Below are 24365 nucleotides of genomic sequence, written 5' to 3' on the forward strand. Positions count from 1 at the left end.
ACAAACTGCCATTGAAAAGTTATTTTTATAGAAGTAAATTGACATTTTTTGTTTAATAAAGTAATTTACCTACACAGCAAATTCTCCAGTGTTAAATCCACACTGAGAGTGTTGAATTCACACTGACTGTGTTGGTCCATATCGGCACTGGAACCGTGTTAAATTAACACACTGATAGGTGTAAAGCCTAATTTCCCAGAATCCCTTGCCTTTTGAGTGAATTATAGAATTACCACACCTGACTGTCTTTGTTAGTTGACAGAGACATGTTTGTTGCATTCATCCATTTTCAGTCTCATGGACTTCAGCAAGTGAGATCCTGAGGGAATATTTTATTAAAATTGTATTATTTAACACAATACAAGAAGTATTTCATAAGGCCTTATTTTCAGGGACTACACTCTAAACATAACAATTAACTCTATACATGTTGAATTAACACTTATTGGTTTAAAATAACACCCAGTGTTGGTGTTAATAACCAGAGTTTTATCAAAACTATGCTCATCATTATTATATTTCCCAGCATGGTCTATTGCAGGTTCATTTTAATAATTGTTTGTTTCAATATCTATGTTTTCGCATGTACATTAATTGATTGATTAATCCTTTGCTTCTCAAATATAAATGAGATACATTTTCTAAACTAATTCAATATTTTACTTGGATTTGTTTCACCTGTTACTGAAATGGTTGTTCCAGTTTAGATGCTTTAGGTAGTGTCCTATTTCAGTCTTCCCAACCCTGGTAGCATATGATAAAAAATTCAGAATGTTGGATATCCCCACTCTGGCTAGAGTTCAATCAGAATTACACAGCATTATACAAGCCAGCATAATGTGACAGGATGCATGAATAAGGCAACAATGATGGGTTGTTTGGATTACCCAACATGGGTTAATTTAACCATGAATTTAGTTTTTATTCACCTTCATGCTGGGTTGACCAAACCGCTCTGTCTTTTTTAATGTAATCTATCAGGTATTTTCAGGAGGCGGGACTTATTAAGGGCATGGCTTTTAGAAAGTTATTTTTGGCCATGTGAGATCAAATGTAATTCCTGTTGATAATGTAAGTCTGTACACTGCAATGTAACATTTCTATAAATATTATTGTACATTACATATTCTAATACAAAAATATTAACATTATGAATTACATATAGCAAGAAAGTGTTAACTATCCTATTGGGGAAATCACATTTCTTTACGCTTCATTAAAGCTACCAAAGTGTTAGTGTTCAACCATAACATGCAATAACAATTCAACAGAACAGATTAACTGGAATTACATTTACTCTCATGGGTGGCCAAAAATAACTTGCTGAACGTCACGCCCCTAAAAAGCCAAGCCTCCATGTCTTGTGATCTGACCTGCTGGGTCATATCTCAATAAACAAGTGTCAATAAACCAACCTTGGTCTTAATTTTTTTAATAAAATAACTAAGTGACCCAATGCCTGCAACCCTGCCATTGGTTCATGCAAACAACCCAGTATTCTTTTGTTTATGTCCTCAAAATAAGGCCTCATAAAATACATATTGTATTTTTTAAATAATTATATTTTAATGGTGGTATTTTAATTTAGGAGTTCACTTGGTTAAGACCACAGGACTGTAGGTGAATGAATGCAACAAGTTTGTCTGTCACTAACAAATTCAGTCATGGGTGGTAACTCCACAATTCACTCAAAATGCTAAGCACTCTGGGAAATATGCAAATCAAGCTTTACACTAAGCAGTGTGTTAATTCAACACTGCTCAGTGTCTATACGGGTCCACACTTTCAGTGTTAATTTAACTCTGGGGAATTTGCTGTGTAATAATGGAACCAAAGAGGCCAAGATTATTTTAGCTTGATCATAAGAGGCCTAATCTACGTATCAGGGTACACTATGATGATTCCATTTCTTAGTTCTATTATTTCCTTTCTATATCTATTTTGTACAATAAACATGTGGAACACTTAATTTTTCATCTTTAATTCTATTTTTTCAGTTTTTCTATTTAATAAAAATATATTTTTAGTTCCTGTTTCCGAAATAATTTAGTCATGTAAATGTCATCTGTACAGTTTGTCAAATAAAATGTGTTTCCTTAAAATATTTTGTAACTTTAAAATAAATTCTTACTCTGCATTATTATTGTATTCTTGTAAGGGTTTTCGGACCAAAGCGCAGCGTGGTTATTTTGATTCATGTTTTAATAAATCACTTCACATGAACAAACTAACGAAAACAAGAACCGTGAAAACCCAAAACAGCCCTATCTGGTGCAAAGACAGAGACAGGAACAATCACCCACAAACACACAGTGAAACCCAGGCTACCTAAGTATGATTCTCAATCAGAGACAACTAATGACACCTGCCTCTGATTGAGAACCATACTAGGCCGAAACATAGAAATACCCCAAAACATAGAAAAACAAACATAGACTGCCCACCCAACTCACGCCCTGACCATACTAAATAATGACAAAACAAAGGAAATAATGGTCAGAACGTGACAATTCTCCTGTGTTGTGGTCGAAATCCTTTTAGGGAGTCCTTTCAGGCACTCAACATTCAGCAGCTTCTAGATGTGGAAAGAAAACAAAGGCACTTCAATAGCAATCTGCATCTATACTGCTCCATATGTAAAACATCTCACTGTCAGTGTCAGGATTGCACCCCTTGCTTACTAGCTGTACTATTCCTCATCATTTGCTGAAGTGGTGAAAAAGCTAACTGGTACGAATGTAACTGTCTGTCAGAACAGTACTAGTTGTACCTAGCTTTCCGTCATGTGCTGAATGTAATACAGCTGAGAGACAGACTGTCACATATCATCTTAATTCCTGATGCTCCACGATCAGTGTTGTGCTGGTGGGTTGGGTAGGTTTCATTTGGGAAACAGTACAGATTTGAGAGATCCTAGGGGCAGCAGCGTGTAGCCACATGGCCTTATTACATTACAGCCAATGGGTTCCCCTGAAATAGTCTTACTTGACTGTTGCTGTTTATCAGAGCCACAGGCTAAGGTTGCCAGAATGACAGTTGTAAGCTATGTGTACAGATGTAGGATCTTAATTCGAGCCAGTTTGCTACAGCAGGAAAATAATTCTGCAGTAACAGTAAATGTACATTATTATGTGGATTTTAATTAATGGACATTTTTGGAGTGGTTGAAAAAACATTTGTCATGGAAAATCGAGTCTGAAATTTCAAAGTGGATTTGACAAACTTTAGAAGCCTTTTTAAACTTTAGATACACTACAAGTTTTAAATGTCTTGCATTGCAGGATTGTGCAACAGGGTGATCAAATTGAGATCCTTTATCTCTAAATACCATGTGCAAACAGAATGGGCCTGCACACCTACTAACCCGTCTAGTGTTTCCGCAATGCATCGATCTTCTTGAAACACAAGCAACACATACACAAGCACAAACCACGCGTTTGCAAAGACATTGCTTGAAATGTGTCCATGTGGATGTGCCAAGTGGATGAGATAGATATCTACACCTGACGCCAGACTGTAGGGTGAATAACAAGTTTGGGACTGGGAGGGAGGGACAGTTCAATTGAACACTTTGCTTGAACTGAATGCGTCAGCACAAAAGAGCGAGAGAGCGAGAGAGAGAGAGAGGGAGAGAGGGAGAGAGAGAGAGAGGGAGAGAGAGAGAGAGAGGGAGAGAGAGAGGGAGAGAGGGAGAGAGAGAGGGAGAGGGAGAGAGGGAGAGAGGAAGAGAGAAAAGTAGAATCAATGTGAATGTGATGAGTAACAGATCTGTCACTCCTGTGCCACATTAAGGGACAGTTGAAATAGACTACATGGCACTACAGTGTGTGGACACCCTTTCAAATTAGTGGATTTGGCTATTTCAGCCACACCCGTTGCTGATAGGTGTATATGATCGAGCACACAGCCATGCCATCTCCACAGACAAACATTGGCTATAGAATGGCCTGTACTGAAGGGTTCAGTGACTTTCAACGTGGCATAGGATGCCACCTTCATCAAATGTAGGCCCTGCTAGAGCTGCCCTGGTCAACTCTAAGTGCTGTTATTGTGAAGTGAAAACGTTTTGGAGCAACAACAGCTCAGCCGCGAAGTGGTAGGCCACACAAGCTCACAGAACGCCATGATTGATTGAATACTTAGTGAATGTGTTTCTGTACAGCAGCAAGCTGCAGGGAAAGAGCTATAGCTGTTAGCTGTCTTGTCAGGCACCTCAATATTAGCGGAGCCGCCACAACAGGAATGTTAATGACACCAGTGGAGTGCTCCGGGCCATGTAGAACTGCACACACACACAGTCGCAAGTACACACACACACACACACACACACACACACACACACACACACACACACACACACACACACACACACACACACACACACACACACACACACACACACACACCTCATACCTTCCACAATCAGCTAAAAAAATATTATCCCTGCCAACTTTCACTCCAACAACACAACCCTGCAGTGCTCATGACAGATGCCTTGTTGACAAGCTCATTGTCGGGAAGAAAACATGATTCTTCAGAATGACTCTGACAACATTTTTCACCAATAAATGAATGACTATCCATTGCCTGGAATAGGCTGGAATAGGAGGCATACCATTCCCCAGCTGTGTAGAGATCAGAGCATTCATTTTGTTGTTGATGAAGTCATCTAAAAAGCATTTTATGTTATTCAAGTTTTATGTTGATCAAGTTGCCTGCCTGTAAGAAACATGTTTTATCAGCGTTGGCTTTTTGTCAAATATTCAACAGATAATCTCCAGTGAAAATACAGTAACCATGCTCAGCCCGTTCACCAACGTGTTTGATCTTAGGATAACTATATAGAGCTGATCTTCTCACAACTGATTCTTCTTAGGCCTACTGTAATATCCGGGCTTGTTAGCTGTGTAGCTGTGTGATGGACATATGTACTTTAGATACCCTTTAAATAAACTGTTTGTTTCTTCTTAAGAACACAGACATGAACAAACAGTCTTAAGCCGAAACCACACAGGTGTCAAAATTTGCATGAGAGAGTAGAGAGCGTCAATTCACATACACTGCGTAGCGTATGCAAACTTAATTCTCATGAGAATCCATAACAAACAGTTGTATTTGTTATGTTCACTATGTAGCCCATATGAATTATTGTTGTGTGTTCCTTTTGACTCACCTTATATGTCCTACAGGAGCCACCATACCTGCCTCCTGTTATGTTGGCTCACAAACTTGAGGAGAGTTGTAGCTAATACACCCTAGCAGTTTATAACAAATTGAACTAGTCTCGTTCTTTCTACACAAAAGTATTCTCTCTTGAATGGAGTTCCTCAAGTTTCTCAGCCGTAGCCTGCCTTAGCTACATGCCTGTGTTTGAAATCAACAAAGGTAGGCATAAAGTTATTGTTTTCAAACATGTATTATTGACACTGGCGGCTAAACTTATCAACACTAAATATATACTTTTTAACTATACGTAACAATGCACCAAGAATCTATATTCTGGCAATTTATCCACTCACTTTACCAGCATTGCTTCGCAAACAGGCGAGAAAATAGACTTGCTTTCTAATTTGAAGCCCATGACGCCGTTGATGCTCTTGGCGCTAGCGGCCCGTCTGTTTAATCTCATTCACTACAGTGCAATTCCAGTGTGAGCACACTTGTTCACGCACATTTGTTTGATTTGGGCTTCAGGGCCATAGGATCAACCTCAAGGCTTATTCTTCCCTTGATTAACTCACCTTCCAACTCAGGGTGACATTGTGACCTTTGGAGCGACCTGCACTAAAAGCCACGAGCACACTCTCACAGGGGGATTAAAGCGGAGTAAAAGAGACTTGAAAGCATATTTGCAAGTGGCTAATGAGCAGAAAGTTCATTAATCAAATCCATCTTACTGGCTGCGCTGCCAGCGCTCCCTTCTTACATCCCCTTCTTCAACCATGTTAATGGAGGAAACAAAAAACAATATATACACTGCACTCCAGGTCAGTACGCCACAGTTGCTGACCTCCTGAGACCTACAGGTGTAGACAGTGAACGAACCACCTTGCCAGGTCAGCAGTACCATGATACACTATATATACAAAAGTATGGGGACACCCCTTCAAATTAGTAGATTCGGCTATTTCAGCCATACCCGTTGCTGACAGTTGTATAAAATCGAGCACACAGCCATGCAATCTCCATAGCCAAACATTGGCCTTACTAAAGAGCTCAGTGACTTTCAACGTAGCACCGTCAGAGGATGCCACCTTTCCAACAGGTCAGTTCGTCAAAGTTCTGCCCTGATCAACTGTAAGTGCTGTTATTGTGAAGTGCAAATGTCTAGGAGCAACAACGGCTCAGCCACGAAGTGGTAGAATACACAAGCTCACAGAATGGGGCGCGTAGCATATAAAAATAGTCTGTCCTCGGTTTCAACACTCACTACCGAATTCATGAAAGCTTCATAAAATGGATTTCCATGGCCGAGCTGCCCCACACAAGCCTAAGATCACAATGCCAAGAGTCAGCTGGAGTGGTGTAAAACTCGCCGCCATTGGACTCTGGAGCAGCGGAAACCCGTTCTCTGGAGTGATGAATTACACTTCAGGATCTGGCAGACCAACGGATGAATCTGGGTTTGGCAGATGCCAGGAGAACGCTACCTGCCCCAATGCATAGTGGCAACTATAATGTTTGGTGGAGGAGGAATAATTGTCTGGGGAGGTTTTTCATGGTTCGGGCCCCTTAGTTTCAGTGAAGGGAAATGTTAACACTACAGCATACAATGACATTCTAGACGACAACTTTGTGGCATCAGTTTGGGGAAGGTCCTTTCCTGTTTCAGCATGACAATGCCCCCGTGCACAAAGCGAGGTCCATACAGAAATGTTTTTTTGAGATCGGTGTGGAAGAACCTGACTGGCCTGCACAGAGCCCTGACCTCAACCCCATTGAACACCTTTGGGATGAATTGGAATGCTGACTGCAAGCCAGGCCTAATCGCCCAACATCAGTGTCCGACCTCACTAATGCTCTTGTGGCTGAATGGAAGCAAGTCCGGGTAGCAATGTTCAAGAAGAGTGGCAGCAAAGGGGGGACCCACTCCATATTAATGCCCAGGATTTTGGAATAAGATGTTCGACGAGCAGGTGTCCACATACTTTTGGTCATGTAGTGTATCATCAGGAATGTTATTTTCTTGAAGGGGGAGTTGACAGAGTGAATCAATAACGTCAAGGTTCTTCCCTCTGTAGGAAAACAACTAGAGCCTTGTCACTAACCACCCCCCCCCCTAGCTCTTAAACTCTCACCCCCTCCTTCCTCCATCTTGACCTCCTGACTCCCAGACCACTGAGGTACACTCAGGGCCACAAAGCCTTCGTTTGTGTGTCGTTCAGTGGCTAGCCTAGCTCAGCGCCAGCCAGCTCAGGGATCACCTCCACCCTCCACAGGAGCCCCTCGACCACAGCACAGGCCATGGCTGTGAAAGAGCTGATAGTCCAATATGCCACATAGACAGGGACTTAGGGTTAGACAGGGGGTTAGGGTTAGACAGGGGGTTAGGGTTAGACAGGGGGTTAGGGTTAGACAGGGGTTAGGGTTAGACAGGGAATTAGGGTTAGACAGGGGGTTAGGGTTAGACAGGGGGTTAGGGTTAGACAGGGAATTAGGGTTAGACAGAGAATTAGGGTTAGACAGGGGGTTAGGGTTAGACAGGGGGTTAGGGTTAGACAGGGTGTTAGGGTTAGACAGGGGGTTAGGGTTAGACAGGGGTTAGGGTAAGACAGGGACTTAGGGTTAGACAGGGGGTTAGGGTAAGACAGGGAATTAGGGTTAGACCCCCTGTTAGGGGTCTGTTAGAATTAGGGGGTTAGGGTTAGACAGGGGTTAGGGTTAGACAGGGGTTAGGGTTAGACAGGGAATTAGGGTTAGACAGGGGTTAGGGTTAGACAGGGGTTAGGGTAAGACAGGGACTTAGGGTTAGACAGGGGGTTAGAATTAGACAGGGAATTGGGGTTAGACAGGGGGTTAGGGTTAGACAGGGGTTAGGGTTAGACCCCCTGTTAGGGTTAGGCAGGGGGTTAGGGTTAGACAGGGAATTAGGGTTAGACAGGGGGTTAGGGTTAGACAGGGGGTTAGGGTTAGACAGGGAATTAGGGTTAGACAGGGGTTAGGGTTAGACAGGGGGTTAGGGTTAGACAGGGGGTTAGGGTTAGACAGGGAATTAGGGTTAGACAGGGGGTTAGGGTTAGACATGGAATTAGGGTTAGACAGGGGGTTAGGGTTAGACAGGGAATTAGGGTTAGACAGGGGGTTAGGGTTAAACAGGGGGTTAGGGTTAGACAGGGGGTTAGGGTTAGACAGGGGGTTAGGGTTAGACAGGGACTTAGGGTTAGACAGGGGGTTAGGGTTAGACAGGGGGTTAGGGTTAGACAGGGGTTAGGGTTAGACAGGGACTTAGGGTTAGACAGGGAATTAGGGTTAGACAGGGAATTAGGGTTAGACAGGGGTTAGGGTTAGACAGGGGGTTAGGGTTAGACAGGGAATTAGGGTTAGACAGGGTTAGGGTTAGACAGGGGGTTAGGGTTAGACAGGGAATTAGGGTTAGACAGGGGGTTAGGGTTAGACAGGGGTTAGGGTTAGACAGGGAATTAGGGTTAGACAGGGGGTTAGGGTTAGACAGGGGGTTAGGGTTAGACAGGGAATTAGGGTTAGACAGGGGGTTAGGGTTAGACAGGGAATTAGGGTTAGACAGGGGGTTAGGGTTAGACAGGGGGTTAGGGTTAGACAGGGACTTAGGGTTAGACAGGGGGTTAGAGTTAGACAGGGGGTTAGGGTTAGACAGGAATTAGGGTTAGACAGGGGGTTAGGGTTAGACAGGGGGTTAGGGTTAGACAGGGAATTAGGGTTAGACAGAGAATTAGGGTTAGACAGGGGGTTAGGGTTAGACAGGGGGTTAGGGTTAGACAGGGTGTTAGGGTTAGACAGGGAATTAGGGTTAGACAGGGGGTTAGGGTTAGACAGGGGTTAGGGTAAGACAGGGACTTAGGGTTAGACAGGGGGTTAGGGTAAGACAGGGAATTAGGGTTAGACCCCCTGTTAGGGGGGTCTGTTAGAATTAGGGGGTTAGGGTTAGACAGGGGGTTAGGGTTAGACAGGGGGTTAGGGTTAGACAGGGAATTAGGGTTAGACAGGGGGTTAGGGTTAGACAGGGGTTAGGGTAAGACAGGGACTTAGGGTTAGACAGGGGGTTAGAATTAGACAGGGAATTGGGGTTAGACAGGGGGTTAGGGTTAGACAGGGGTTAGGGTAAGACAGGGACTTAGGGTTAGACAGGGGGTTAGGGTTAGACCCCCTGTTAGGGTTAGGCAGGGGGTTAGGGTTAGACAGGGAATTAGGGTTAGACAGGGGGTTAGGGTTAGACAGGGGGTTAGGGTTAGACAGGGGGTTAGGGTTAGACAGGGAATTAGGGTTAGACAGGGGTTAGGGTTAGACAGGGGGTTAGGGTTAGACAGGGAATTAGGGTTAGACAGGGAATTAGGGTTAGACAGGGGGTTAGGGTTAGACAGGGGGTTAGGGTTAGACAGGAATTAGGGTTAGACAGGGGGTTAGGGTTAGACATGGAATTAGGGTTAGACAGGGGGTTAGGGTTAGACAGGGAATTAGGGTTAGACAGGGGGTTAGGGTTAAACAGGGGTTAGGGTTAGACAGGGGTTAGGGTTAGACAGGGGTTAGGGTTAGACAGGGACTTAGGGTTAGACAGGGGGTTAGGGTTAGACAGGGGGTTAGGGTTAGACAGGGACTTAGGGTTAGACAGGGGGTTAGGGTTAGACAGGGAATTAGGGTTAGACAGGGAAATAGGGTTAGACAGGGGGTTAGGGTTAGACAGGGGTTAGGGTTAGACAGGGGATTAGGGTTAAACGGGGTTAGGGTTAGACAGGGGTTAGGGTTAGACAGGGAATTAGGGTTAGACAGGGGGTTAGGGTTAGACAGGGGGTTAGGGTTAGACAGGGAATTGGGGTTAGACAGGGGGTTAGGGTTAGACAGGGGATTAGGGTTAGACAGGGGTTAGGGTTAGACAGGGACTTAGGGTTAGACAGGGGTTAGGGTTAGACAGGGGTTAGGGTTAGACAGGGACTTAGGGTTAGACAGGGGTTAGGGTTAGACAGGGAATTAGGGTTAGACAGGAAATAGGGTTAGACAGGGGTTAGGGTTAGACAGGGGTTAGGGTTAGACAGGAATTAGGGTTAAACGGGGTTAGGGTTAGACAGGGGGTTAGGGTTAGACAGGGAATTAGGGTTAGACAGGGGTTAGGGTTAGACAGGGGTTAGGGTTAGACAGGGAACTGGGGTTAGACAGGGGGTTAGGGTTAGACAGGGGATTAGGGTTAGACAGGGGGTTAGGGTTAGACAGGGAATTAGGGTTAGACAGGGGGTTAGGGTTAGACAGGGGGTTAGGGTTAGACAGGGACTTAGGGTTAGACAGGGGGTTAGGGTTAGACAGGGAATTAGGGTTAGACAGGGGGTTAGGGTTAGACAGGGGGTTAGGGTTAGACAGGGAATTAGGGTTAGACAGGGGTTAGGGTTAGACAGGGGGTTAGGGTTAGACAGGGGGTTAGGGTTAGACAGGGGGTTAGGGTTAGACAGGGACTTAGGGTTAGACAGGGAATTAGGGTTAGACAGGGGATTAGGGTTAGACAGGGACTTAGTGTTAGACAGGGGGTTAGGGTTAGACATGGAATTAGGGTTAGACAGGGGGTTAGGGTTAGACAGGGGGTTAGGGTTAGACAGGGGGTTAGGGTTAGACAGGGACTTAGGGTTAGACAGGGAATTAGGGTTAGACAGGGGTTAGGGTTAGACAGGGACTTAGGGTTAGACAGGGACTTAGGGTTAGACAGGGACTTAGGGTTAGACAGGGAATTAGGGTTAGACAGGGGGTTAGGGTTAGACAGGGGGTTAGGGTTAGACAGGGGGTTAGGGTTAGACAGGGACTTAGGGTTAGACGGGGAATTAGGGTTAGACAGGGGTTAGGGTTAGACATGGAATTAGGGTTAGACAGGGGTTAGGGTTAGACAGGGAATTAGGGTTAGACGGGGTTAGGGTTAGACAGGGGTTAGGGTTAGACAGGGGTTAGGGTTAGACAGGGACTTAGGGTTAGACAGGGATTAGGGTTAGACAGGGACTTAGGGTTAGACAGGGGTTAGGGTTAGACATGGAATTAGGGTTAGACAGGGGTTAGGGTTAGACAGGGACTTAGGGTTAGACGGGGAAATAGGGTTAGACAGGGGGTTAGGGTTAGACATGGAATTAGGGTTAGACAGGGGGTTAGGGTTAGACAGGGAATTAGGGTTAGACGGGGTTAGGGTTAGACAGGGGGTTAGGGTTAGACAGGGGGTTAGGGTTAGACAGGGATTTAGGGTTAGACAGGGGATTAGGGTTAGACAGGGACTTAGGGTTAGACAGGGGGTTAGGGTTAGACATGGAATTAGGGTTAGACAGGGGGTTAGGGTTAGACAGGGGGTTAGGGTTAGACAGGGGGTTAGGGTTAGACAGGGATTTAGGGTTAGACAGGGAATTAGGGTTAGACAGGGGGTTAGGGTTAGACAGGGACTTAGGGTTAGACAGGGACTTAGGGTTAGACAGGGAATTAGGGTTAGACAGGGGGTTAGGGTTAGACAGGGAATTAGGGTTAGACAGGGGTTAGGGTTAGACAGGGGGTTAGGGTTAGACAGGGACTTAGGGTTAGACGGGGAATTAGGGTTAGACAGGGGGTTAGGGTTAGACATGGAATTAGGGTTAGACAGGGGGTTAGGGTTAGACAGGGAATTAGGGTTAGACGGGGTTAGGGTTAGACAGGGGGTTAGGGTTAGACAGGGGGTTAGGGTTAGACAGGGACTTAGGGTTAGACAGGGAATTAGGGTTAGACAGGGGGTTAGGGTTAGACAGGGACTTAGGGTTAGACAGGGAATTAGGGTTAGACAGGGACTTAGGGTTAGACAGGGAATTAGGGTTAGACAGGGGTTAGGGTTAGACAGGGACTTAGGGTTAGACAGGGGTTAGGGTTAGACAGGGGTTAGGGTTAGACAGGGAATTAGGGTTAGACAGGGGTTAGGGTTCGACAGGGACTTGGGATTAGACAGGGAATTAGGGTTAGACAGGGGTTAGGGTTAGACAGGAATTAGGGTTAGACAGGGGTTAGGGTTAGACAGGGAATTAGGGTTAGACAGGGAATTAGGGTTAGACAGGGGTTAGGGTTAGACAGGGGTTAGACAGGGGTTAGGGTTAGACAGGGATTTAGGGTTAGACAGGAATTAGGGTTAGACAGGGGTTAGGGTTAGACAGGGACTTAGGGTTAGACAGGGGTTAGGGTTAGACAGGGAATTAGGGTTAGACAGGGGGTTAGGGTTAGACAGGGACTTAGGATTAGACAGGGACTTAGGGTTAGACAGGGGTTAGGGTTAGACAGGGACTTAGGGTTAGACAGGGAATTAGGGTTAGACAGGGGTTAGGGTTAGACAGGGAATTAGGGTTAGACAGGGGTTAGGGTTAGACAGGGAATTAGGGTTAGACAGGGGTTAGGGTTAGACAGGGACTTGGGGTTAGACAGGGGTTAGGATTAGACAGGGAATTGGGGTTAGACAGGGGGTTAGGGTTAGACAGGGAATTAGGGTTAGACAGGGGGTTAGGGTTAGACAGGGAATTAGGGTTAGACAGGGAATTAGGGTTAGACAGGGGGTTAGGGTTAGACAGGGACTTAGGGTTAGACAGGGATTTAGGGTTAGACAGGGGTTAGGGTTAGACAGGGGGTTAGGGTTAGACAGGGAATTAGGGTTAGACAGGGGGTTAGGGTTAGACAGGGAATTAGGGTTAGACAGGGAATTAGGGTTAGACAGGGGGTTAGGGTTAGACAGGGACTTAGGGTTAGACAGGGGGTTAGGGTTAGACAGGGAATTAGGGTTAGACAGGGGGTTAGGGTTAGACAGGGACTTAGGGTTAGACAGGGATTTAGGGTTAGACAGGGGGTTAGGGTTAGACAGGGATTTAGGGTTAGACAGGGAATTAGGGTTAGACAGGGGGTTAGGGTTAGACAGGGACTTAGGGTTAGACAGGGAATTAGGGTTAGACAGGGGGTTAGGGTTAGACAGGGAATTAGGGTTAGACAGGGGGTTAGGGTTAGACAGGGAATTAGGGTTAGACAGGGGGTTAGGGTTAGACAGGGACTTGGGGTTAGACAGGGGGTTAGGGTTAGACAGGGAATTAGGGTTAGACAGGGGGTTAGGGTTAGACAGGGACTTGGGGTTAGACAGGGGTTAGGATTAGACAGGGAATTGGGGTTAGACAGGGGTTAGGGGTAGACAGTGAATTAGGGTTAGACAGGGGTTAGGGTTAGACAGGGAATTAGGGTTAGACAGGAATTAGGGTTAGACAGGGGTTAGGGTTAGACAGGGACTTAGGGTTAGACAGGGACTTAGGGTTAGACAGGGACTTAGGGTTAGACAGGGAATTAGGGTTAGACAGGGGTTAGGGTTAGACAGGGGTTAGGGTTAGACAGGGGTTAGGGTTAGACAGGGACTTAGGGTTAGACGGGGAATTAGGGTTAGACAGGGGTTAGGGTTAGACATGGAATTAGGGTTAGACAGGGGGTTAGGGTTAGACAGGGGGTTAGGGTTAGACAGGGGGTTAGGGTTAGACAGGGACTTAGGGTTAGACAGGGGATTAGGGTTAGACAGGGACTTAGGGTTAGACAGGGGGTTAGGGTTAGACATGGAATTAGGGTTAGACAGGGGGTTAGGGTTAGACAGGGACTTAGGGTTAGACGGGGAAATAGGGTTAGACAGGGGTTAGGGTTAGACATGGAATTAGGGTTAGACAGGGGTTAGGGTTAGACAGGGAATTAGGGTTAGACGGGGTTAGGGTTAGACAGGGGTTAGGGTTAGACAGGGGTTAGGGTTAGACAGGGATTTAGGGTTAGACAGGGATTAGGGTTAGACAGGAACTTAGGGTTAGACAGGGGTTAGGGTTAGACATGGAATTAGGGTTAGACAGGGGTTAGGGTTAGACAGGGGTTAGGGTTAGACAGGGGTTAGGGTTAGACAGGGATTTAGGGTTAGACAGGGAATTAGGGTTAGACAGGGGTTAGGGTTAGACAGGGACTTAGGGTTAGACAGGGACTTAGGGTTAGACAGGGAATTAGGGTTAGACAGGGGTTAGGGTTAGACAGGGGTTAGGGTTAGACAGGGGTTAGGGTTAGACAGGGACTTAGGGTTAGACGGGAATTAGGGTTAGACAGGGGTTAGGGTTAGACATGGAATTAGGGTTAGACAGGGGTTAGGGTTAGACAGGGAATTAGGGTTAGACGGGGTTAGGGTTAGACAGGGGGTTAGGGTTAGACAGGGGGTTAGGGTTAGACAGGGACTTAGGGTTAGACAGGGAATTAGGGTTAGACAGGGGGTTAGGGTTAGACAGGGACTTAGGGTTAGACAGGGAATTAGGGTTAGACAGGGACTTAGGGTTAGACAGGGAATTAGGGTTAGACAGGGGGTTAGGGTTAGACAGGGACTTAGGGTTAGACAGGGGGTTAGGGTTAGACAGGGGGTTAGGGTTAGACAGGGAATTAGGGTTAGACAGGGGGTTAGGGTTCGACAGGGACTTGGGATTAGACAGGGAATTAGGGTTAGACAGGGGGTTAGGGTTAGACAGGGAATTAGGGTTAGACAGGGGGTTAGGGTTAGACAGGGAATTAGGGTTAGACAGGGAATTAGGGTTAGACAGGGGGTTAGGGTTAGACAGGGGGTTAGACAGGGGTTAGGGTTAGACAGGGATTTAGGGTTAGACAGGGAATTAGGGTTAGACAGGGGGTTAGGGTTAGACAGGGACTTAGGGTTAGACAGGGGGTTAGGGTTAGACAGGGAATTAGGGTTAGACAGGGGGTTAGGGTTAGACAGGGACTTAGGATTAGACAGGGACTTAGGGTTAGACAGGGGGTTAGGGTTAGACAGGGACTTAGGGTTAGACAGGGAATTAGGGTTAGACAGGGGGTTAGGGTTAGACAGGGAATTAGGGTTAGACAGGGGGTTAGGGTTAGACAGGGAATTAGGGTTAGACAGGGGGTTAGGGTTAGACAGGGACTTGGGGTTAGACAGGGGGTTAGGATTAGACAGGGAATTGGGGTTAGACAGGGGGTTAGGGTTAGACAGGGAATTAGGGTTAGACAGGGGGTTAGGGTTAGACAGGGAATTAGGGTTAGACAGGGAATTAGGGTTAGACAGGGGGTTAGGGTTAGACAGGGACTTAGGGTTAGACAGGGATTTAGGGTTAGACAGGGGTTAGGGTTAGACAGGGGTTAGGGTTAGACAGGGAATTAGGGTTAGACAGGGGTTAGGGTTAGACAGGGAATTAGGGTTAGACAGGAATTAGGGTTAGACAGGGGTTAGGGTTAGACAGGGACTTAGGGTTAGACAGGGGTTAGGGTTAGACAGGGAATTAGGGTTAGACAGGGGTTAGGGTTAGACAGGGACTTAGGGTTAGACAGGGATTTAGGGTTAGACAGGGGTTAGGGTTAGACAGGGATTTAGGGTTAGACAGGGAATTAGGGTTAGACAGGGGTCAGGGTTAGACAGGGACTTAGGGTTAGACAGGAATTAGGGTTAGACAGGGGTTAGGGTTAGACAGGGAATTAGGGTTAGACAGGGGTTAGGGTTAGACAGGGAATTAGGGTTAGACAGGGGGTTAGGGTTAGACAGGGACTTGGGGTTAGACAGGGGGTTAGGGTTAGACAGGGAATTAGGGTTAGACAGGGGGTTAGGGTTAGACAGGGACTTGGGGTTAGACAGGGGTTAGGATTAGACAGGGAATTGGGGTTAGACAGGGGGTTAGGGGTAGACAGGGAATTAGGGTTAGACAGGGGGTTAGGGTTAGACAGGGAATTAGGGTTAGACAGGGAATTAGGGTTAGACAGGGGGTTAGGGTTAGACAGGGACTTAGGGTTAGACAGGGGGTTAGGGTTAGACAGGGGGTTAGGGTTAGACAGGGACTTAGGGTTAGACAGGGAATTAGGGTTAGACAGGGGGTTAGGGTTAGACAGGGACTTAGGGTTAGACAGGGGGTTAGGGTTAGACAGGGAATTAGGGTTAGACAGGGGGTTAGGGTTAGACAGGGACTTAGGGTTAGACAGGGGGTTAGGGTTAGACAGGGATTTAGGGTTAGACAGGGAATTAGGGTTAGACAGGGGGTCAGGGTTAGACAGGGACTTAGGGTTAGACAGGGAATTAGGGTTAGACAGGGGGTTAGGGTTAGACAGGGAATTAGGGTTAGACAGGGGGTTAGGGTTAGACAGGGGGTTAGGGTTAGACAGGGACTTAGGGTTAGACAGGGGGTTAGGGTTAGACAGGGGGTTAGGGTTAGACAGGGACTTAGGGTTAGACAGGGGGTTAGGGTTAGACAGGGACTTAGGGTTAGACAGTGACTCAGGGTTAGACAGGGGGTTAGGGTTAGACAGGGAATTAGGGTTAGACAGGGGGTTAGGGTTAGACAGGGGGTTAAGGGTTAGACAGGGATTTAGGGTTAGATGGGGATTTAGGGTTAGAAGGGGGTTAGGGTTAGACATGGGGGTTAGGGTTAGACAGGGGGTTAGGGTTAGACAGGGGGTTAGGGTTAGACAGGGGTTAGGGTTAGACAGGGGGTTAGGGTTAGATGGGGAGGACTGATTCCTTCACTGTGACTCTGAGCCCCCATGGAGCCCGGGAGCCGCTCCACTCTCCCTCACCCCTCGGCCCTATCTTCCCGTCACTCCTCTGGCACCCCTCACTCCTTCAATTTGATCCACGTGTCTGGATATCTTGCTCTTGTTAGCCTGAGACCTGTTTACCAGCCAGGGTACATTTAAAAGTGAAAATCCTTCTTGGTGACTCGCTCATTCGCTGGCAGTTAAAAGTAGATGCAGGAAGTTAACAGTCTGTCTTTTGTTCACTCTTGAACTGAACATAGTTTCTGTACGACATTCAAGTGAGGCGGTGCATGTGATAGAAAGCTGATAGCTGGAAGTGCAACAAGCTCTCACAGCCTCAACGTCAGAATTAGACGTTCATTCATTTTCTCAAACGTCAAATTTCTAAGTTGTTCCAAACATCAAACTTCTAAGTATTTAAGGTTAAGTTTAGGTATTAACTCTGAATGGTTAATGTAAGGGTTAAGGTTTGGAATAGGCTCAAAAAATATATATAAAAACTACTTTGCTGTATTCAAACATGCAACCTTTAGAAACTAAAGGCAGATGCTTATGCCGATCAGCCATCCCCATTAAACAACACCCTAGCAAACGAAACCTACATGAACAGCCCTGTTCCCCCTCGTGGCCGGTTTACACATCCTCTCCCGACATTCTCAGGCGTGGATGGCCGTCGAATGCTGATTTGCATCACTGGTGACTTGCCTGGGTAGCGATAGTGACACGGACAACACGTGTGAATGAACATGCTCAGACCCTGTCTCTCTCTAGCGCCAATGAATGGCCCGGCTGCCTAAAGACAAATACAGTTTCTCCCTTTGTGAAGATACCAGTATACGGCAAAGGGGAAGCATGAAGCGTTGGTGTGGGTGGGTGTGAGAGGGGGAATTCCATCCAGGCAGATGTAAGGTAAATTGTGGTGGAGGATAATCTCTGGCCACTTTAAAGAGAGCCAGCTGTCTGTGTGTGTGTGTGTGTGTGTGTGTGTGTGTGTGTGTGTGTGTGTGTGTGTGTGTGTGTGTGTGTGTGTGTGTGTGTGTGTGTGTGTGTGTGTGTGTGTGTGTGTGTGTGTGTGTGTGTGTGTGTGTGTGTGTGTGGTGAGAGATTCCTCAGCCAAGCCATCTGCATATGTGTACAGTCTGAGTGCTCATTATTGTGCAGGTGCTCCATTGTTCTGTCCTTGTGGCGCTTTTCATCCTCACCCATCTCCACAACACAACCTAACTTTCACCCTCACCCCTCTCCAAAAACAACCTAACTTTCATCCTCACCACTCTCCAAAACACAACCTAAGTTTCATCCTCACCCCTCAAAAAACAACCTAACTTTCATCCTCAACTCTCTCCAAAACACAACCTTACTTTCACCCTCACCCATCTCTAAAACACAACACAACATTACTTTCACCCTCACCCCTCTCCAAAACACAACCTTTCTTTCACCCTCAACCTTCTCCAAAACACAACACAACCTTACTTTCACCTTCACCCCTCTCCAAAACACAACACAACCTTAATTTCACCTTCACCCCTCTCCAAAACACAACACAACCTTACTTTCACCCTCACCCCTCTCCAAAACACAACACAACCTTACTTTCACGCTCACCCATCTCCAAAACACAACCTAACTTTCACCCTCACCCCTCTCCAAAACACAACCTAACTTTCACCCTCACCCCTCTCCAAAACACAACCTAACTTTCATCCTCACCACTCTCCAAAACACAACCTAACTTTCATCCTCAACTCTCTCCAAAACACAACCTTACTTTCACCCTCACCCATCTCTAAAACACAACACAACATTACTTTCACCCTCACCCCTCTCCAAAACACAACCTTACTTTCACCCTCACCCCTCACCAAAACACAACACAACCTTACTTTCACCCTCACCACTCTCCAAAACACAACCTAACTTTCACCCTCACCCCTCTCCAAAACACAACCTAACTTTCACCCTCACCCTCACCCCTCTCCAAAACACAACCTAACTTTCATCCTCACTGCTCTCCAAAACACAACCTTACTTTCACCTTCACCCTTCTCCAAAACACAACACAACCTTACTTTCACCTTCACCCCTCTCCAAAACACAACACAACCTTACTTTCACCTTCACCCCTCTCCAAAACACAACACAACCTTACTTTCACCCTCACCCATCTCCAAAACACAACACAACCTTACTTTCACCCCCACCCCTCTCCAAAACACATCACAACCTTACTTTCACCCTCACCCCACAACACAATCTAACTTTCATCATCACTCCTCTCCAAAAAAACAACACAACCTTACGTTCATCCTGACTGATTTCCAAAACACAACACAACTTTCATCACCCCTCTCCTAAACACAACCTAACTTTCATCCTCACCCCTCTCCAAAACACAACGCAACTTTGAAAGGTGGGACTGAGTCAGGCCAGTCAAGATGCACCAAAACTCCCATCAAAAGAAGGGGGAAAAATACACTAGGCCTACCAGTCAGTAGGAATGTCTGGTGAGATAAAAATGTAAACGGTAGAGAGAGTTGGGATGTTGTATGTGGTTCTGTAGTCATACACATACAAAGGCAGGGACATTCTGAGCTGGACAATTTTCTCACATTGGGTGGAGAATGAGAAAGAGAGAGAAAGAGACAGACAGAGAGATACGTAAAAAGTATGCACACATGACTGTAAGGCGCTTTGGATAAAAGCATCTGCTAAATAGCATATATGTTGTTATTATTATTAATATAATATTAGCGAAGGAGCGAGATAAAGAGAGAGCATAATAGTATTAAACAGGGCGTCAGGGTTCATCATTTGCCCTGTGAGAGCAAAATAGGTTCAGTGTGTCAGACCGAGAGACAGGGGAGTCACCATTCCTTTGCACTTCACTCATTGTTTACTTGTCTACTTGTCCTTTTTAATGGAAGGGAACGATTGGACTATACAACCATGATTATCAAAACATGTCTATGTCCCAAGATAATTCCAGCCAACAGCAGTATCAACAACACAGCACTGATCTGATGTGGAGAGGAGAGCTGTGGTGTTGTTCTGCTGATAGCTGGTGTATGGATGACCTTATGGTGAAGTCCTCCTATTGGTCCTTCAGCACAGCCTATGGCATGCAGTCACTTATGAATGAGGTATTGGCTGATAGAATATAATAATATAAATCTTATGCCCTCATATGCTAGACTCTCATAACAGATGTTAATAGCAGGAGATTTGATCCTGGGTGCCATGATTACTCAAATACCAATATTATACTGTACAAACCGCAGCTCCTTGAGTTGGTTTGAGTTTTTCTGGCTAGAACAGAAGTCTCTCTCTCTCTTTTTCTCTCTCTCTCGCTCTTTCTCCGGCGACAGTAGGTAAATTCCAACAGTGCTCTTCAAACACATGACTGCCTTCTGCTAGGAGGAAAGATAGAGAGAAAAAACAAATCCTCTGTATCTGAAAGATGAATAATGACGGAGGAACATTTACTTGTGATCTGTATCTGATGGTAGATAGCTCCACAGGGAGAGTATACATACAGTTTGATTTTCCATATTCATTTACTAGGCATTGTGAGACATTACCGAACAGGACATGGAATCAAAGCACACAGGGAGGGGGGCTGTCTGGCAGGCTGACTGGAGTGGTTTCCCTTTGGGTGTGGACAAGAGTCCAGAGTTTGTTGTGGTTATCATTTGATCGCGACCAGGGGAAGAGAGTGAGTGCCATGCCACACACTGTCTCTGATTCTCTGATGATTTCTGAGACGATGTAAAGGCTGCGATACCATCTTGAGAAGACATGCCCACACTCTACCACCGGGCAAGAGCAGAGCACACAACAAAAGCATCTCTTGTAAAAAGCAGCCATTGTGTGGGATTTTATGTCTTCTAAATACTTTGATTGTTGACATTCTCAGGTGCATTCTGAACATTCCTTGATTCCATGCCAGCAACCAAAGCACAGGTAATTGTTAAAGAAGGAAGAAGAAGGAAGCATAGGCTCCAAGAGGGTGTGAGAGAGATTCAAGATAGATTAGCCACCACAGTATGACTGTATCAGTAAAACTGCAACATGTAAAGGTGACATTGTTTTCCTAAAGAAGATGGTTATCACTGGCTATTTAAAGAATCATCGAGCAGGAACAAAGGACCCCATTTCAAAGAGATGTTTTCATGTTTTCTGTGTGTGTGTGTGTGTGTGTGTGTGTGTGTGTGTGTGTGTGTGTGTTGGTCCTAGACAAGACCCAGATGAAGTAAAGTCATTTGCAGGCTGTATGTTGGATTCAGTCTTTTACGATTATCATCTCGCACTGTGCGATGTTACCAAATAAAAATCTGGCCAGATTGCACTATATGCTTCATTTCCCCCATCACATTCTGCGATTGGCTTGCGAGGCTACGTCAACCCGACGTAGGCTATGTCAACTGCAGCGGTGTATTTCATCTGCGTAGGTGCCAGCACCAGCAGTGCAAAACTCCCTCTATGCTTATGTGCCAGTGAAGTGAGTTTTGAAAGTATGCACTTCAGAAATTGTTTTCAAATACAAACTTTACACGTCTGAATTCAGAATCAAATAAGCTTCCCCAAAATAACATGGTTGCTGTAGTATAATATTTATTTTGATTGGCTATTTTGTGCTTTTCTCCCATCAGGTAGCCTGATTTCAATGTGTCATGTAAACAAGATTATTATGGAAATCGTTCTTGCAAAGCATGTACGCGTTTAAATCGAACTATACTGGAAGAAAATATAAACGCAAACCTGCAACAACTTCAAATATTTTACTGAGTTACAGTTCATACAAGGACATCAGTACATTTCAATTAATTACTTAGGTCCTAATCAATGGATTTTACATTACTGGGAATACAGATATGCAGGTAGGGGCATGGATCAGAAAACCAGTCAGTATCTGGTGTGACCATCAATTGCCTCATGCAGCACGATCTCCTTCCCATAGAGTTGATCAGGCTGTTTATTGTGGCCTGTGGAATGTTGTCCCACTGTGCGAGTTTGCTGGATATTGGCGGGAACTGGAACACTTGGTCGTACACATCAATTCAGACCATCCCAAACATGCTAAATAGGTGACATGTCTGGTGAGTATGCAGGCCATGGAAGAACTGGGACATTTTCAGCTTCCAGGAAATGCAACATGCGGCTAACCAGGTAGGCCAGTTGAGAACAAGTTGTCATTTACAACTGCGACCTGGCCAAGACAAAGCAAAGCACTGCGACAAAAACAACACAGAGTTAAACATGAGATAAACAAATGTACAGTCCAAACACAATAGAAAAATCTACGTACAGTGTGTGCAAATATAATAAGGTTAGGGAGGTAAGGGAATAGATAAGCCATAGTGGCGAAATAATTACAATTTTGCTTTAACACTGGAATGATGGATGTGCAGATGATGATGTGCAAGTAGAGATACTGGGGTGCAAAATATATTTTTTTAAATAACAAAACGAGGATGAGGTAGTTGGGTGTGCTATTTACAGATGGGCTGTGTACAGGTACAGTAGGTAAGCTGATCTGACAGTTGATGCTTGAAGTTAGTGAGGGAGATATAAGTCTTCAGCTTCAGTGATTTTTGCAAGGCAGCCAAAGGAGGTGTTGGCTTTGGGGATCGCCAGTGAAATATACCTGCTGAAGCGCGTGTTATGGGTGGGTGTTGCTATGGAGACCAGTGAGCTGAGATAAGGCAAGGCTACACCTAGCAAAGACTTATAGTTGACCTGGAGCCAGTGGGCTTGGCGACAAATATGTAGCGAGGGCCAGTCAACGAGAGCATACAGGTCGCAGTGGTGGGTAATATATGGGGCTTTGGTGACAAAACGGATGGTATTGTAATAGACTACATCGAATTTGCTGAGTAGAGTGTTGGAGGCTATTTTGTAAATGACATCGCCGAAGTCAAGGATCAGTAGGATAGTCAGTTTTACGAGGGTATGTTTGGTAGCATGAGTGAAGGAGGATTTGTTGCGAAATAGGAAGCCGATTCTAGATTTAATTTTGGATTGGAGATGCTTAATGTGAGTCTGGAAGGAGAGTTTACAGTCTTACCAGACACTTAGTGTATTTGTAGTTGTCCACAAGTCAGAACCGTCCAGAGTAGTGATTCTAGGCAGGTGGGCAGGTGCGGACAGCAATCGGTTGAAGGGCATGCATTTAGTTTAACTTGCATTTAAGAGCAAATGGAGGCCACGGAAGGAGTGTTGTATGGCATTGAAGCTCCTTTGGAAGTTTGTTAACACAGTGTCCAAGGAAGGGCCAGATGTATACAGAATGGTGTAGTCTGCATAGAGGTGGATTAGAGAATCACCAGCAGCAAGAGCAATATCATTGATGTATACTGAGAAAAGAGTTGAACCGAATTTAACCCTGTGGCACCCCCATAGAGACTGCCAGAGGTCCAGACTACAGGCCCTCCGATTTGACACACTGAACTCTATCTGAGAAGTAGTTGATGAACCAGGCTAGGCAGTCATTTGAGAAACCAAGGCTATTGAGTCTGCCAATAAGAATGCAGTGATTGAAAGAGTCGAAAGCCTTGGCCAGTTCGACGAAAACGGCTGCACAGTACAGTCTTTTATCTACGGCGGTTATGATATTGTTTAGGACCTTGAGCATGGCTAAGGTGCACCCATGGCCAGCTCGGAAATCAGATTGCATAGTGGAGAAGGTACGGTGGGATACGGTGGGATTCGGTGGTCGGTGATCTGTTTGCTAACTTGGCTTTCAAAGACTTTAGAAATACAGGGCAGGATGGATATAGGTCTGTAACAGTTTGGGTCTAGAGTGTCTCCCCCTTTTGAGGGGTATGGTAGGATGTGAGTACAGTGGGGGTAAGCCTAGGCATTGAGTGACGATGAGAGAGCTTGCATCTCTGGGGACACCAGCTAAACCAGGTGAGTTCTCCCCGTGTGTGGAGTCCAATGAGCAGCAATAGGTGAGTCTGGGAGCCATTCGGTAGTCGCTACTATGTTGGTGAGTGGGAGGCACGGCATTCAGAAAGCTAGTAGGCCGGGGCTAGCAGATGGGTCTTCGGTGACAACGCAATGGAAACGTCTGTTTAAACCACATTGGATGATTATGTTGGCAGACCAGTCATGATTGATTGGCAGGGCTCCGTATCGGCAATAAAGGATCTAGGCCAATTGGCAAAAGAGGTGTTGTAGCCCACGTATTAGCTGGTCTACCTCTTCGGCTAGCCGTAGATGGGCCTAGCTCGAGGCTAGCTCAAGGCTAACTGGTGCTTGCTTCGGGACAGAGGCATAGCCAGGGGTAGCCACTCGATTGCAGCTAGCTAGCTGCGATGATCCGGCGTAATGGCCAAGGACTTGCGGTAGGAGTCCAGTGATGTGGTGGAGGAAAGCAGTCCGATATCGTACTGTGCAGACTGGCATGTATTGGCCAAGCTAAAGCTGGCTGGTGACCTAGCTAAAGGTGAAGACTGCTAGCCGTGGCTAATAGTGACTACTAGCTAGTAGCTAGTTAGCTGGCTAGCTTCTGATGGAGGTTCCAGTTATGTATAAAAATAGAAGATCTGTACCTCATTGGGTGGGGAGGGTTGCAGGACTGTATATTTAGATTGTAGGTGGAAAGTGGGATTAAAATATAAAAATATATACTAAAAAAAGATGAGACC

General features: G+C 45.8%; 1 long non-coding RNA gene across 1 annotated transcript in view; it reads left to right on the forward strand.

Annotated features, from left to right (window-relative positions):
• The window catches only part of LOC118386334 (uncharacterized), a 71720-nt gene that overhangs the window by 35688 nt on the left and 11667 nt on the right, over positions 1 to 24365 (forward strand). The window lies entirely within an intron of this gene.

This window comes from Oncorhynchus keta, chromosome 7 (genome assembly GCF_023373465.1).
Source record: "Oncorhynchus keta strain PuntledgeMale-10-30-2019 chromosome 7, Oket_V2, whole genome shotgun sequence".
NCBI lineage: Eukaryota > Metazoa > Chordata > Actinopteri > Salmoniformes > Salmonidae > Oncorhynchus > Oncorhynchus keta.